Consider the following 15,292-nt stretch of genomic DNA (forward strand, 5'->3'; position numbering starts at 1 on the left):
ACCAATGGAACAGAACAGAGCCCTCAGAAATAATACCACACATCTACAGCCATCTGATCTTTAACAAACCTGAAAAAAACAAGAAACGGGGAAAGGATTCCCTATTTAATAAGTGGTGCTGGGAAAATTGGCTAGCCATAAGCAGAAAGCTGAAACTGGATCCTTTCCTTACTCCTTATATGAAAATTAATTCAAGATGGATTAGAGACTTAAATGTTAGACCTAAAACCATAAAAACCCTAGAAGAAAACCTAGGGAATACCATTGAGGACATAGGCATGGGCAAGGACTTCATGTCTAAAACACCACAAGCAATGGCAACAAAAGCCAAAATTGACAAATGGGATCTAATTAAACTAAAGAGCTTCTGCACAGCAAAAGAAACTACCATGAGAGTGAACAGGCAACCTACAGAATGGGAGAAAATTTTTGCAATCTACTCATCTGACAAAGGGCTAATATCCAGAACCTATAAAGAATTCAATCAAATTTACAAGAAAAAAACAACCCCATCAAAAAGTGGGCAGAGGATATGAACAGATACTTCTCAAAAGAAGACATTCATACAGCCAACAGACACAGGAAAAAATGCTCATCATCACTTGCCATTAGAGAAATGCTAATCAAAACCACAATGAGATACCATCTCACACCAGTTAGAATGGCAGTCATAAAAAAATCAGGAAACAACAGGTGTTGGAGAGGATGTGGAGAAATAGGAACACTTTTACACTGTTGGTGGGACTGTATACTAGTTCAACCATTGTGGAAGACAGTGTGGCGATTCCTCAAGGATCTTGAACTAGAAATACCATTTGACCCAGCCATCCCATTACTGGGGATATACCCAAAGGGTTATAAGTCATGCTGCTATAAAGACACATGCACACGTATGTTTATTGTGGCACTATTCACAATAGCAAAGACTTGGAATCAACCCAAATGTCCATCAGTGACAGACTGGATTAAGAAAATGTGGCACATATACACCATGGAATACTATGCAGCCAGAAAAAAGGATGAGTTTGTGTCCTTTGTAGGGACATGGATGCACCTGGAAACCATCATTCTCAGCAAACTATCACGAGAACAGAAAACCAAACACCACATGTTCTCACTCTTAGGTGGGAATCGAACAATGAGATCAGTTGGACACAGGAAGGGGAACATCACACACTGGGGCCTATTGTGGGGAGGGGGAAGGGTGGAGAGATAGCATTAGGAGATATACCTAATGTAAATGACGAGTTAATGGGTGCAGCACACCAACATAGCACATGTATACATATGTAACAAACCTGCACATTGTGCACATGTACCCTGGAACTTAAAGTATAATAAAAAAAAATAATCAAGACAGGCTTCAAAAAGGAAAGCAAAGACATGGTAATACCTCTAGGTCCTTGGGTCTAGAGGACTAAGGGAACAGAAAACCAAATACCGCATGTTCTCACTCATAGGTGGGAATTGAACAATGAGATCACTTGGACACAGGAAGGGGATCATCACACACCGGGTCCTATCGTGGGCGGGGGTAGGGGGTAGGGATAGCATTAGGAGATATACCTAATGTAAATGACGAGTTAACAGGTGCAGCACACCAACATGGCACATGTATACATATGTAACAAACCTGCACGTTGTGCACATGTACCCTAGAACTTAAAGTATAATAATAATAAAAAAAACAAAAAACAACTTTCTTTCTTTTGGGGGGTATTTGAATGTGTCATTTCAATGTTCTCATTAAGTCATCTAAATTTGTCCTTAATGATCAACTCTTTGAAAAAGGAAATCTGTAAGCACAATCTACCTTATTGTTGTATCAGAATTCCATGGCACCCAATTTTTCTCTTTTCTTTAGAAGCAATTCTCACCTACTCTTACCGATCTGCTGCATGTGTGTTTTAGCTTAACTGAGATATTTTCCCCACTGAGAAGCATACCAAAGAATTTTAAAAAAGCAAGTCACTTAAAAAGTACTGTGGTAAATTCACTCATTGGCACCCAGATATTCATTAAAAGAAAAAGAAAAAGAAAAACATGGCTGCATGTGTTTATATATAGGCTGATTAATGCCCATGGCATGAATGTAATTAGGGGCACTGCTGTCTCCTGTGGCGTGTTGGAGACAGGCACGCTGAATACACAAATCCTTTGCTTTCACCCAACTCAATGAATTAAAATGCTTGTGAGATCTTGGGCTGGAATGTGTTTCCGGAGAGGCTAGAAAGAGAGCACAGCTAGTGGAGACTAAGGAATACATAACCACAGCAGGCAGTCAGGATCTGAATGACTTGGAAAGAGGGCCAACTTGGGACTACAAATTACCCAGGCAGAAGGTCCCAGCCCTTTTTGGAGTATTAAAACATTTTTGTTTCTGATTTTAAAAATTATTTCTGGCTTTGTTGCTCTCTAATCTCTTCTCTGACATTGCCAGCAGAGCTGTCTTTTAAAAATGTGAATTTGATTGGGCCACTTCCCCACTCTAAAGGCATAAAGTCTGACCCTCTTAGTCTGGCATAAGAAAGGCCCTTCATCAAATTGGATAAAGAGTCAAGACCCATCGGTGTGCTGTATTCAGGAGACCCATCTCACGTACAAAGACACACATAGGTTCAAAATAAAAGGATGGAGTAAAATTTACCAAGCAAATAGAAAGCAAAAAAAAAAAAAAAAAAAAAAAAAAAAAGCAAGGCATTGCAATCCTAGCCTCTGACAAAACAGGCTTTAAACCAACAAAGATAAAAAAAGGCAAAGAAGGGCATTACATAATGGTAAAGGGATCAATTTAACAAGAAGAGCTAACTATCCCAAATATAAATGCACCTAATAAAGGAGCACCCAGATTTATAAAACAAGTTCTTAGAGACCTACAAAGAGACTTAGACTCCCACACAATAATAGGGGGAGACTTTAACACCCCACTGTCAATATTAGACAGATCAATGAGATAGAAAATTAACAAGGATATTCAGGACTTGAACTCAGCCTGCGTCAAGTGGACCAAATAGACATCTACAGAACTCTTCACCCCAAATCAACAGAGTATACATTCTTCTCAGTGTCACATGACACTTATTCTAAAATTGATCACATAATTGGAAGTAAAACACTCCTCAGCAAATGGAAAGGAACTGAAATCATTAACAGTCTCTTAGACTACAGCGCAATCAAATTAGAACTCAGGATTAACAGACTCACTCAAAACCACACAATTACATGGAAATGGAACAACCTGCTCCTGAATGACTCCTTAATGATGAAATTAAGGCAGAAATCAAGAAGTTCTTTGAAACCAATAAGAACAAAGAGACAACATACGAGAATCTCTGGGACACAGCTAAAGCAGTGTTAAGAGGGAAATTTATAGCACTAAATGCCCACATCAGAAAGCTAGAAAGATCTCAAATCGATACCCTAACATCACAATTAAAAGAACTAGAGAAGCAAGAGCAAACTAATCCAAAGGCTAGCAAAAGACAAGAAATAATTAAGATCAGAGCAGAATTGAAGGAGACAGAGACACAAAAAACCTTCCAAAACATCAACGAATCCAAAAAATCAATGAATCCAGGAGCTTTTTTTTTTTTTTCTTTTTTTAGATCAACAAGATAGATAGACTGGTAGCTAGGCTAATAAAAAAGAAAAGAGAAGAATAAAATAGACACAATAAAAAATGATAAAGGGGATATCACCACTGACCCCACAGAAATACAAACTACCATCAGAGAATAATATAAACACCTCTATGCAAAGAAATTAGAAAATATATAAGAAATTGATAACTTCCTGGACATATACACCCTCCTAAGACTAAACCAGGAATACGGTGAATCTCTGAATAAACCAATAACAAGTTCTGACATTGAGGCAGTAATTAATAGCCTACCAACCAAAAAAAGCCCAGGACCAGAAAGATTCACAGCCGAATTCTACCAGAGGTACATAGAGGAGCTGGTAGCATTCTTTCTGAAACTACTCCAAACAATTGAAAAGGAGGGACTCCTCCCTAACTCATTTTATGAAGCCAGCATCATACTGATACCAAAACCTGGCAAAAAACACAACAAAAAAGGAAAACTTCAGGCCAATATCCCTGATGAACATCGATGTGAAAATCCTCAATAAAATTCCGGGAAACTGAATCCAGTAGCATATAAAAAAACGTATCCACCACAATCAAGTCAGCTTCATCCCTGGGATGCAAGGTTGGTTCAACATATACAAATCCATATATGTAATCCATCACATCAATAGAACCAAAGGCAAAAACCACATGACTATTTCCATAAATGTAGAAGGTCTTTGATAAAATTCAACATCCTTTCATGTTAAAAACTCTCAATAAACTAGGTATTAATGGAACATATCTCAAAATAACAAGAGCTATTTATGACAAACACACAGCCAATATCATATTGAGTGGGCAAAAGCTGGAAGCATTCCCTTTGAAAACTGGTACAAGACAAGGATGCCCTCTCTCATCACTCGTATTCAACATAGTATTGGAAGTTCTGGGCAATTAGGCAAGAGAAAGAAATAAAGCATATTTGAATAGGAAGAGAGGAAGTCAAATTGTCTCTGTTTGCAGAGGACATGATTCTATATTTAGAAAAGCCCATCATCTCAGCCCAAAAACTCCTTAAGCTGATAAGCAACTTCAGCAAAGTCTCAGTATACAAAATCAATGTGAAAAAATCACAAGCATTCCTTTATACCAACAATAGACAAGCAGACTGCTGAATCATGAATGAACTCCCACTGATAACTGCTACAAAGAGAATAAAATACCTAGGAATACAGCTAATAAGGGATGTGAAGGACCTCGTCAAGGAGAACTACAAACCACTGTTCAAGGAAATAAGAGAGGACACAAACAGATGGAAAAACATTCCATCCTCATGGATAGGAAGAATCAATATCATGAAAATGGCCATATTGCCTACATTAATTTATAGAGTCAATGCTATTTGCATCAAACTGCCATTGACATTCTTCACAAAATTAGGAAAAACTACTTTAGATTACATATGGAATCAAAGAAGACCCATATAGCCAAGACAAAGAACAAAGCTGGAGGCATCATGCTACCTGAGTTTAAACTAGTACAAGGTGACAGTAATGAAAACAGCATGGTACTGGTACCAAAACAGACATATAGACCAATGGAACAGAACAGAGAACTCAGAAATAACACCACACATCTACAACTATCTGATCTTTGACAAACCTGACAAAAACAAGCAATGGGGAAAGGATTTCTTATTTAACAAATGGTGCTGGAAAAACTGGCGAGTCACATGCAGAAAACTGAAACTGGACCCCTTCCTTACACCTTATATAAAAATTAACTCAAGAAGGATTAAAGACTTAAATGTAAGACTCAAAACTATAAAAACCCCCGAAGAAAATCTAGGCAATACCATTCAGGACATAGTCACGGGCAAAGACTTCATGATGAAAATGCCAAAAGCAATTGCAACAAAAGCCAAAATTTACAAATGGGATCTAATTAAACTAAAGAGCTTCTGCACAGCAAAAGAAACTATCATCAGAGTGAACAAGCAAATGACAGAATGGGAGAAAATTTTTCCAATCTATCCATCTGACAAAGGTCTAATAGCCAAAGTCTACAAGGAACTTAAAAAATGTACAAGAAAAAAAAAAAACTATCAAAAAGTCAGCAAAGGATATGAACAGACACTTTTCAAAAGAAATTTATGTGGCCAACAAACATATGTAAAAAAGCTCAACATCACTGATCATTACAGAAACACAAATCAAAACCACAAGGAGATACCATCTCATGCCAGTCAGAATGACAATTATTCAAAAGTCAAAAAACAACAGATGCTGGTGAGACTGTGGGGAAATAGGAAGGCTTTTACACTGTTGGTGGAAATGTAAATTAGTTCAACCATTTTGGAAGACAGTATGGCAATTCCTCAAGGATCTAGAGCCAGAAATACCAATTTACTCAGCAATGCCATTACTGGGTATATACCCAAAGGAATATCATTCTACTGTAAGGACACATGCACATGTACATTTATTGCATCACTGTTTACAATAGCAAAGACATGGAACCAACCCAAATGCCCATTAATGATAGACTGGATAAAGAAAATGTTGTACATATACACCACGTAATACTATGCAGTCATAAAAAGGAATGAGATCATGTCCTTTGCAGGGACATGGATGAAACTGGAAGCCATCATCCTCAGCAAACTAACACAGGAGCAGAAAACCAAACTCCGCATGTTTTCACTCATAGGTGTGAGTTGAACAATGAGAACACATGGACACAGGAAGGTGAACAACGCACACCAGGGCCTGTTGAGGGGGAAAGGGGTGGGAACTTAGAGGATGGGTAAATAGGTGCGGCAAACCACCATGGCACACATATACCTGTGTAACACACCTGCACGTTCTGTATATGTATCCTGAAACTTAAAGTAAAATAAAATAAAAATAAAAATGAGAAAGGCCCTTCATACACTGGTCCCTACCTACCTCACCAGCCTTACCTAATATCACCCTGGCACCTCTCCCCCTAAACAAGGATTCTCCCCTTTCAGCTCAAACAGAACTCTTTAAATGACATTGAACTTGGAGCTCTTCCCAACACACAATCCATCCTGAAACCAATGTCAGACACATTTTTCTAAACACAGCCTTATTATCATTCTACCTAATCAAGAACTTTCAAGGGTTCAAGTTTACAAAGAGATCAATAATCAGACTCCACTCTTGGCTTCTCATTCATTTTTCACTACTCAACATGTCCTAGGGTTTTCTGCTATTACAAATAATGCTGCAGTGAATACTCTTGTACATAATTCAACCTATGTACAAATAAATCTGTTGGATAAAGTCTTAGGAAGTGAAACTGCTGGATCAAAGATATGGGCTCATAAAATTTTGATGGTTTTGCCAAAGTTCTCTTCATAAAGGCTGTACTTGTTTATATTCTCACCAGCAATACATGACAATATCTGATTCTTGAAGTCTCAAACGTTGACATGTTAAGATCAAACGTTTGGATCTTTGTCCATCTGATATAGTAAGAAACTGGCATCTCAGTGTGGTTCTACCCTGAATTTCCCTCATTATAGGGTAGGTTAGACATCTTTTAATAAGTTTAAAAGCTATTTGTTTCCAGTGCTTTGTGTCTTCCTCTTCTTTGTCTATTTATTTTACTGTTGGATTTGTTTTCATTTTGACATAAAAAAGTTTCTTTTTAAAACAATCAAAACAACCAATCCTTTTGTTTCATGAATTACCAATATTTTCCTTTAGTTATTGTTTATTTTTCTCTTCATTCCTGGTGGATTTTGCTATGCAGAAATTTTTGAATTTTTATAGTTAAATTTACCAATCATTTGTTTACATTCCCTCAGTCTTGTGCACACTTACACAGGTCTTCTCCTTTCTAAGGTCACCTCCATGACTTAATCTATTACCATTTATATTTTCACTCACTGGCCTCATTAAATGCAGTCCAGATACTCTACTGTTCCAGGGCCTTCTTCCTGGAATATTCTCCCTCTAGATGTAGACATAACTCATTTTCTTATTTTCTTCAGGTCTCTACTCAAATGCCCTGTCTCAGGAAAGCTTTCTCTAACAACCCTACAACTCCTAGTCACTCTTCCCATTGCTTGATTCTTCATAGTAATGATCACCTGCTGACTTATTATTGTTGTTATTGTTCCTGTTTTCCAAATATTATGGAATGTTTAAAAAGGCAAGGATTTTGTTTGTTTTGGTTATTGCTGTAGTTCCAACCTCTAGAACAATACTTGGATCCTAAGAGGTGTTATTAAACATTTGTTAAAAGAATCATTGGAATAAATTTTAAAAATCTTTCTGTATTTTCTTCCAGAAAGTTTATAAAAACTAACTTGCTACCTTGTCCTCTGTGCTAAAACTCCCTATCTCTACTCCCTTGCCATGAACACCATCACAAATGCCCACAAAACTTTATTAGCACTGGTCTACAGGATAAATGGCCCCTTGGTGGCTTTTGATGTGTTATAACGTCGATGAAGAGTTTCTGTGGGAATTCAGAATCTTATTGTACTTTTTTATTAGGTAGAAATAACTTTTTAGTTCCTTTAGCTTGAAATTGAAAAGTGTGGCTGCTTTTGCTTCTGTCAGAGGTTATTTCTAGGTTAAGCTAAAAAAAAAAAAAAGATGCTGATATTTTTGGCTTTACCAAACAAGGGAGTTCCTGCTGCTTTTCAAGACTCTAAGTTTGTCATTAACTTTCAAGACAATCTCTGTGATGAATGTCATTTTTGTTTCTTCCTTGTAATTTGTCCACATTCAGTAAACATCAAATTGTTGATTGTCTTTTTCTCATTCTGCCAACCCTGTATGGTGTTTAGGTTCACACAAAAAGATCACACCATGACAGGAATCAGATGTAGTTACAGAAATCATAGTATCCAGAATGAGGTAAACAATAGAAAATGGAAGTTAACCAATTAAATGCAATTTAAAACAGTGTACAGATATCAGATTCAAAAATAAAACAGGGACAGCCATCCAGAATAATGACAGTAACCAAAGAACTAAGGCCAAATAAAAGAGAATTTAATGAAAACAACTGTTTAATTTGAAACCAAATCCAGGGAGAGGAGGAGAGAACAAATATACAAACTAAATTAATTCTGAAACCAGTGCAAACAAAGAGGCTTATTTTGCTACAACACTGCAAAAGAAAATGCAAATTGTGGTGGAAAATAATTCAACAGTAGTCCTCGCACAGTGCAGAAATTAGAATCTACAGGATTCATTTTCCAACATTGGCTTCTTTTTAGGAGAATGATGCATTGTATTTCATAAAAACATAATATATTCATGTAAGCATCATCTCATTGCTATATTATATCTTTGAGATGTTTAGTTACATCATAAGCCAGGAAAAGTAGGCCTTGTAAATCATGAATTTGATGGACATCAAAGTATATACTACCAATCACAACTCTTTATTTAAATTTTTACTGCTGATTCTTCATAGGAATAAGTTTTTATGTCATTTGTAGCTTGGAATGTTCAAATAACTCACGTCAACCTATCATTCCTTGCCTTAATGACAAATCACAGAATTTAAGGGGTAAAGAGTTCTTAAAGATCTTTCTGAGAGAACTGTGTGTGTGTTTCTAGTGCCTCCCACAGTGTTTTCGTAGCTAGTGGATTAATTTGGACCAACCCAAAGCAACTCATTAAATGTAAACAGCAGCTCATGGAGCAGTAGCCCTAGTGTCTGTTCTCACTCCATCTGGTATACCACGTGCCTAAATTGCACAAATAGCATCAACATGCTTACCCAGTATCTTATTTACTTACTAAATTCCAAGTGCTGATTTCACCGTTTTACCCATTTTACAAGAGAATATTGAAGGAGAAAGCACAGATGATAGAGACAAAGCATTTTTTGTCCTATCTCAGATTTTTTTCATTCTTTCTTTGCTGCAATTAAGCTTCTCTTTAAGTCTCTCATAGTGACTCTGTTATTTCTACATGGGTACTGCGATCCTGAATTATTCTTCACAAAGCTATAAAAGCATTCACATTGCTCCTTCATCTTTATTAACTTGCACATTTCACTTGAGTTACTTTGAATCCTTAACAGTTTGAATGGTCTTTTCACTCCCCCAGAGAGGCGGCATGGAGAGAGGCATGATTATAAGATGTGTGTCAGGCCTCGAGGCTTGGTGCCACCAGTCACAGGCTCTGTGACCTAGGGCAACTTACTTAACCTTTGTTAGTTCTGGGATTCATCTCTGCTATCAGGGAGACTCTTCCTACTTTGGGTTAAATGCAACACCAGGCAGGCAGCACAACAAATGCTTATTATTGTATTAAGATTGTTATTTCTTTATGAATGGGAAAGTTCCTTTTATTTTCCCATGAAGTTTATATGGAAGATACGACTTATCATCATCCCTGAAATGACAAAACCTTACTGAGACAGGTCTGTGTCCAGTTCACCCTCTTTATGTGTGAAGAAAGACACTGAGTCCCAGGGACATGAGGAGCCTGGTGATGAGGCTGGGCATGTGTGGCAGAGCTGTGACCATTGTTGCGGAAAGTCAGGGACCCTGAACAGAGGGACCGGCTGGAGCTGAGCAGAGGAACATAAATTGTGAAGATTTCATGGACATTTATCAGTTCCCAAATAATACTCTTATAATTTCTTACACCTGTCTTACTTTAATCTCTTAATCCTGTTACCTTTGTAAGTTGAGGACATACGTCACCTCAGGACCACTGCAATATCTGTGTTAACTGTACAAATTGATTGTAAAACGTGTGTTTGAACAATATGAAATCAGTGCACCTTGAAAAAGAACAGAATAGCAGCGATTTACAGGGAACAGGGGAAGACAACCATAAGGTCTGACTACCTGCGGGGTGGGGCAGAAGAGAATCATGTTTTTGTTGTTGCAGAGAGCCTACAAATGGATATGCAAGTAGGGAAGATATCACTAAATTCTTGTCCTAGCAAGGAATATTAATAATTAATGCCCTGGGGAAGGAATGCGTTGCTGGGGGGAGGTCTATAAATGGTTGCTTTGGGAGTGTTTGTCTTACACGGTTGAGATAAGGACTGAAATACACCCTGGTCTTCTGCAGTACCCTCAGGCTTACCAGGGTGGGGAAAAACCCCACCCTGGTAAATTTGAGGTCAGACCAGTTCTCTGCTCTCAAACCATGTTTTCTGTTGTTTAAGATGTTTACCAAGACAATATGTGCATTGCTGAACATAGACCCTTATCAGTAATTCTGATTTGCCCTTTGCCTTGTGATCTTTGCTTTTGCCCTTTGCCTTGTGATCTCTGTTGGACCCTTATCAGGAGTTTCTGATTTTGCCCTTGTCCTGTTTGCTCAGAAGCATGTGATCTTTGTTCTCTTTTTTGCCCTTTGAAGCATGTGATCTTTGTGACCTACTCCCTATTCTTACACCCCTCCCCTTTTGAAATGCTTAATAAAAACTTGCTGGTTTTGCAGCTTAGGTGGGCATCACGGTCCTATCGATATGTGAGGTCACCCCCAGAGGCCCAGCTGTAAAATTCTTCTCTTTGTACTCTTTCTCTTTATTTCTCAGCCGGCTGATACTTATGGAAAATAGAAAGAACCTATGTGGAAATATTGGGGGTGGGTTGAAAAGACAAAAGACATGGCCCGAGTCTCTGTCTTTTGGCCAGGTATCTTTCTACTCCATCATGCTGCCTCCTTCTCTACAATCAGTCCATATATCATCAAGAAACAGGACCAGTTAAAATATCTCACAGTGTCATTGAACTACAAAAGTCTAAACTTTTCACGAGCCTATTGCAGTTAAGCAATTCTTCTATTTCTCCCTCCTTTGCCGTAAAAGTTAATAAACCAAATCGTCTCAGAGACCATTTGTTCGTGTAGTACAAGGGCTTGCAACCTACATGGAATGAATCACAAACCTCTCCCAGAACCAATAAAAAATAAATAAATGAAAAGTTAGGTGTGTTGTGGAATTCCCCACTGAATCCAAAGAGAGTGATTAGCGAGCAATTCAGTAAGCAATGGGAGCCCTTTTGTCCTACTTCTGCGCATACTGGTATTATTACAAAGATACATATTTTTATTATTTTGTTACTCAATGCCAGGTAAACCAAAATGAAAACCAAACAAAACAAACACACAAACAAAAAACACAATATATCCTGTAATCATGGGTCACCAAAGAAAAAGGTGGATTGTTTTAAAAAACAAAAAAACTCATTTTGGGAAGTGAATGACTTCATCTCATCTCTGATTTACCCCATGAAATGGCAAGATGACTTTTGTTATTTCTTCTGCCTTTGAATCTTGTTTAAAGTTATCAGCAAAATGCTGCATGGTGAAGATAAAGATCACCTTCCAGATGAGGAAGGAGAGAGAGAAAAAGGGAGGGGGAGACAGAGAGAGAGAAAGTGAGGGGGATGGAGAGAGAAGCAGAAGATGAGAGAGACACATCTTTTGTCATGTAGTATTTTCAATGGGCTTGGTACTGTTCTAATCCCTTTAAGGCATTGAGATTAGTTTTATCTTCCCAACACTACAAGGAAGTAGGAACTACCATTATCCTCTTTAATGGTTGGGGAAACTAAGACCCTAGAAGTGAAATAACTCGCCCAAGGCTCAAGGTTGTAAAGGCTAGGGAAGGTCCTATTAAGGACAGGTGAAAAATAACATTAGTGAATTTGCCTGGACTTGTCATTCTAGCCAAGGAGACCTTGAGAGTCTCAGAGAGGTGGGCATGATGGAGTGTGTATGTGCGCGCGCGCGCGTGTTAGAGTGAGGCAGGGGAATCACTACCTGCTCCAGGGAATTCAAATTATACTTCTTTGTCCCTGGTCCTTTATGAGGCTGCATTCAACAAACAAGTGCCCCTGGGAACTGCAGCCAGCAGCCCTCATCTTGAAAGCTGTGAGCACATACTTTCTCCTTCTGACACTTCTCTTAGTGTTCGGACTCTTTCAGAACTTCCCATGGAAAAGTAGCCTTGCTGATTTTGAGAATGCAGTGGTGTATTCTGGTCTTAAAAGATGCACATGATCGGAGAAATAACATTTCCCCCTAGCGATAAAGTGAAAAGTAATTTATTTGTTTTTCAGAAAGGCATAACTACATTTTTATTTGACTTTTAGAACTTCAAATGTTTCCTTTGTATGTGTCTGTTATACAAAATTTGGAAAAAGAAGACGAGGAGGAGAATAAAATTCATCCGTGACTAACCAAGACAGAGATAATTAGAGATAATATTTTGTGATACTTCCTTTCAGATGTTTACTTTAATAGGCATAATATTAGGATCAGGCTATGTATGCAATGTTTACCCATTGTTTTCCATTCAATAGCATCTACTTAGACATCCCCCTCATTGTTCTATGAAAGCATCCTTTTTACTGGCTGAATGATATTCACTGTCAGCAATGCACTATCACCTCTGTAACAATTGTCTTATTGTTGGTTTTACAGATGCTTACCTGATTTTGCACTATTATAAAATATACTCCTTATCTCAGATTTGTCCCTATTTCTGATTATCTACTTTAAATTTCTTTAAATTGACACTTATTTATTCATTTAAGAACAAAGTATAGTAAACACATTTTATTAATAAACATAAAAATTCAAACATATACTTTAGTATAGAATTCTTATAGAGAGATAAATGAAGGCAAAAAATATAGCTCTGATTCCACAATGTAATATATTTCCTACACTTGAAAAACACATTCAAGCAGACATTCTATTTGTAGATTTAAACTTTCAGATTTTAAAACAGATCATTTGTTTCCCCCATGCAGTCATAAAGGGGTTTAAGTGCATAAGGAGACACAGGCTGTAGTCCTGCCTGCACCACAATATCAACATCTGACATTGAGCTTGCGAATTCCCATCTGTTAAACTAAATGCTTGGATTTGTAGATATCACATGGACTTTCTAGTTCCTAAATCATATGAAGCTATGACTAGTTTGGTCAACCAGGAGGGAGCGCAGTAAAGCACCTGGGGTCAATCAGGTCAGGGGTATTGGGCAGGTGTCCAGATAGACCAAAGAGAAAGTGGGCAGAGGCAAACTGATCCCAGACTTAGGTTCAGGTTGGGGACAAAAGTGGACAGAGGTGTTCAGTGTCAGAGTGAAAGATGCGGGTGGTGGAGACGAAGAAAAGCTATAGGGATGCAGTCCACGGAAGCAAACACAAGCTGTGTGGGTTAGGAGGATGTGCACTGCGGTAGCTGATTAAAAAGACAGAAGGACTGCAGAGATTTGTGCTCTGCCAGAAAAATACTTGACCTTTACTTTTAGCTTCATTCTTAAGACTGTTTCCTCTCAAAATAATGTTAAAGCAAAGAAAAATTGGTGTAAAAGGTAGGCTTTGAAGAAGGAATAGGAAGACATTAATATCACAGGAAATTGGGTCACAGGCCCATGGATCCATCCTGAAACCACAATGCCAGTGAAGCAGGACTTTAACCATGGGGACAGCATTATCTAGCTGTGCGTGGCATTGTGTTAATGACTACAGACATTTTGAGGAGACAATAATAAAAGACGAGCGCATAGATATATACAGGTTCATCACAATCACATAGTCATTATCCAGATTCAAAAGCGAATGTGTGGCTCAGTTGTTGAAGGGCCACCTGTTAACATTCACTTCCTATGTACCTGTAGGAAGTCGTACATGCAGTATCTCATTTAATCTTCTTGATTCTAAGATGTAGATGTTATTCTTAGGCTCATTTTGAAAAAAATAAAAATAAAACAAGCTTAATGGAGTGAGAGGTTCTGTACTGAGAACAGAATTGGATGCCCTCCCAGACCATAAGACCCTGGCATCCAAGCTTTCAACCATTAACATCTCTGCTTCTAAACACTAATAAGTACGTTAAAATGTTCATACTCCAAAGGCAATGTGAAAGGCCAGGAAATGCTTCCAGAATTTGTCACAACATTACAATAAGAGTTATGAAATATGAGAGATGTTCTTCAGTGAGGGAAATCTTTGTTGTCTTCATCAAATAAAGCATCCCATGTCACAGGCCTTGATGTTTTCTGAAATATTTCCTCTTAGTTTCTTTATGTACCTATGCAAGGTTTTCAGACAAAAGGATGGAGAAAATGTCTCCTCACTTAGGAATGAAATAGAAAAAAAAATCAGAATATCTACTATTTGATGATAGAGTCAACACTCCAAAAACTGATTTACAGTGCCTTCCTATCTATGTCCTCACCTAGTTTCAAGAGACTTAGGTAAGGTTATTTTTGCTAATACTCTTGAATTAACCTTAAGACACCTTTGAGTATTTAAAGATCAATAATACCACTTTTTCAAAGCAAACATGTATCTTAAAAACAGGTTAAAAAATTATTCTAAGAAAGGGAATAGATAATTTGGGGCTACTAAAAGACAATGAAAGGGATTAATTTTAAAGAAAAAGCATGCTGATGTGTTCTAGAAAGGAATCATATCTATGTATAATCAATGTGTTGGCTGCTACACTTTTCAAAAATGTGGCTGTCTTTTAAATGCTGCATGTAATAATATGCAATAAATATGCAAAAACTGTTTTATTCTAAAGTCTATGAAGCTCTGAATTCTGTAGTTAGTATGGACACATTTGCCTACCCTAAGTACCTCTTGGAACTACAAAACATCATTTGCAATTTAGACCTTAGCAAGATGGCAGATGTGCTGGAAGATACCTTGTGTAATTATTTTCCACTCTTCTTAATCATTCAGAATTT

General features: G+C 37.6%; 1 protein-coding gene across 1 annotated transcript in view; it reads right to left on the bottom strand.

Annotated features, from left to right (window-relative positions):
* Positions 1 to 15,292, bottom strand: part of GPC6 (glypican 6) — a 590,829-nt gene that overhangs the window by 127,871 nt on the left and 447,666 nt on the right. The gene's annotated exons all lie outside the window — the stretch shown is intronic.

This window comes from Rhinopithecus roxellana, chromosome 18 (assembly GCF_007565055.1).
Source record: "Rhinopithecus roxellana isolate Shanxi Qingling chromosome 18, ASM756505v1, whole genome shotgun sequence".
NCBI lineage: Eukaryota > Metazoa > Chordata > Mammalia > Primates > Cercopithecidae > Rhinopithecus > Rhinopithecus roxellana.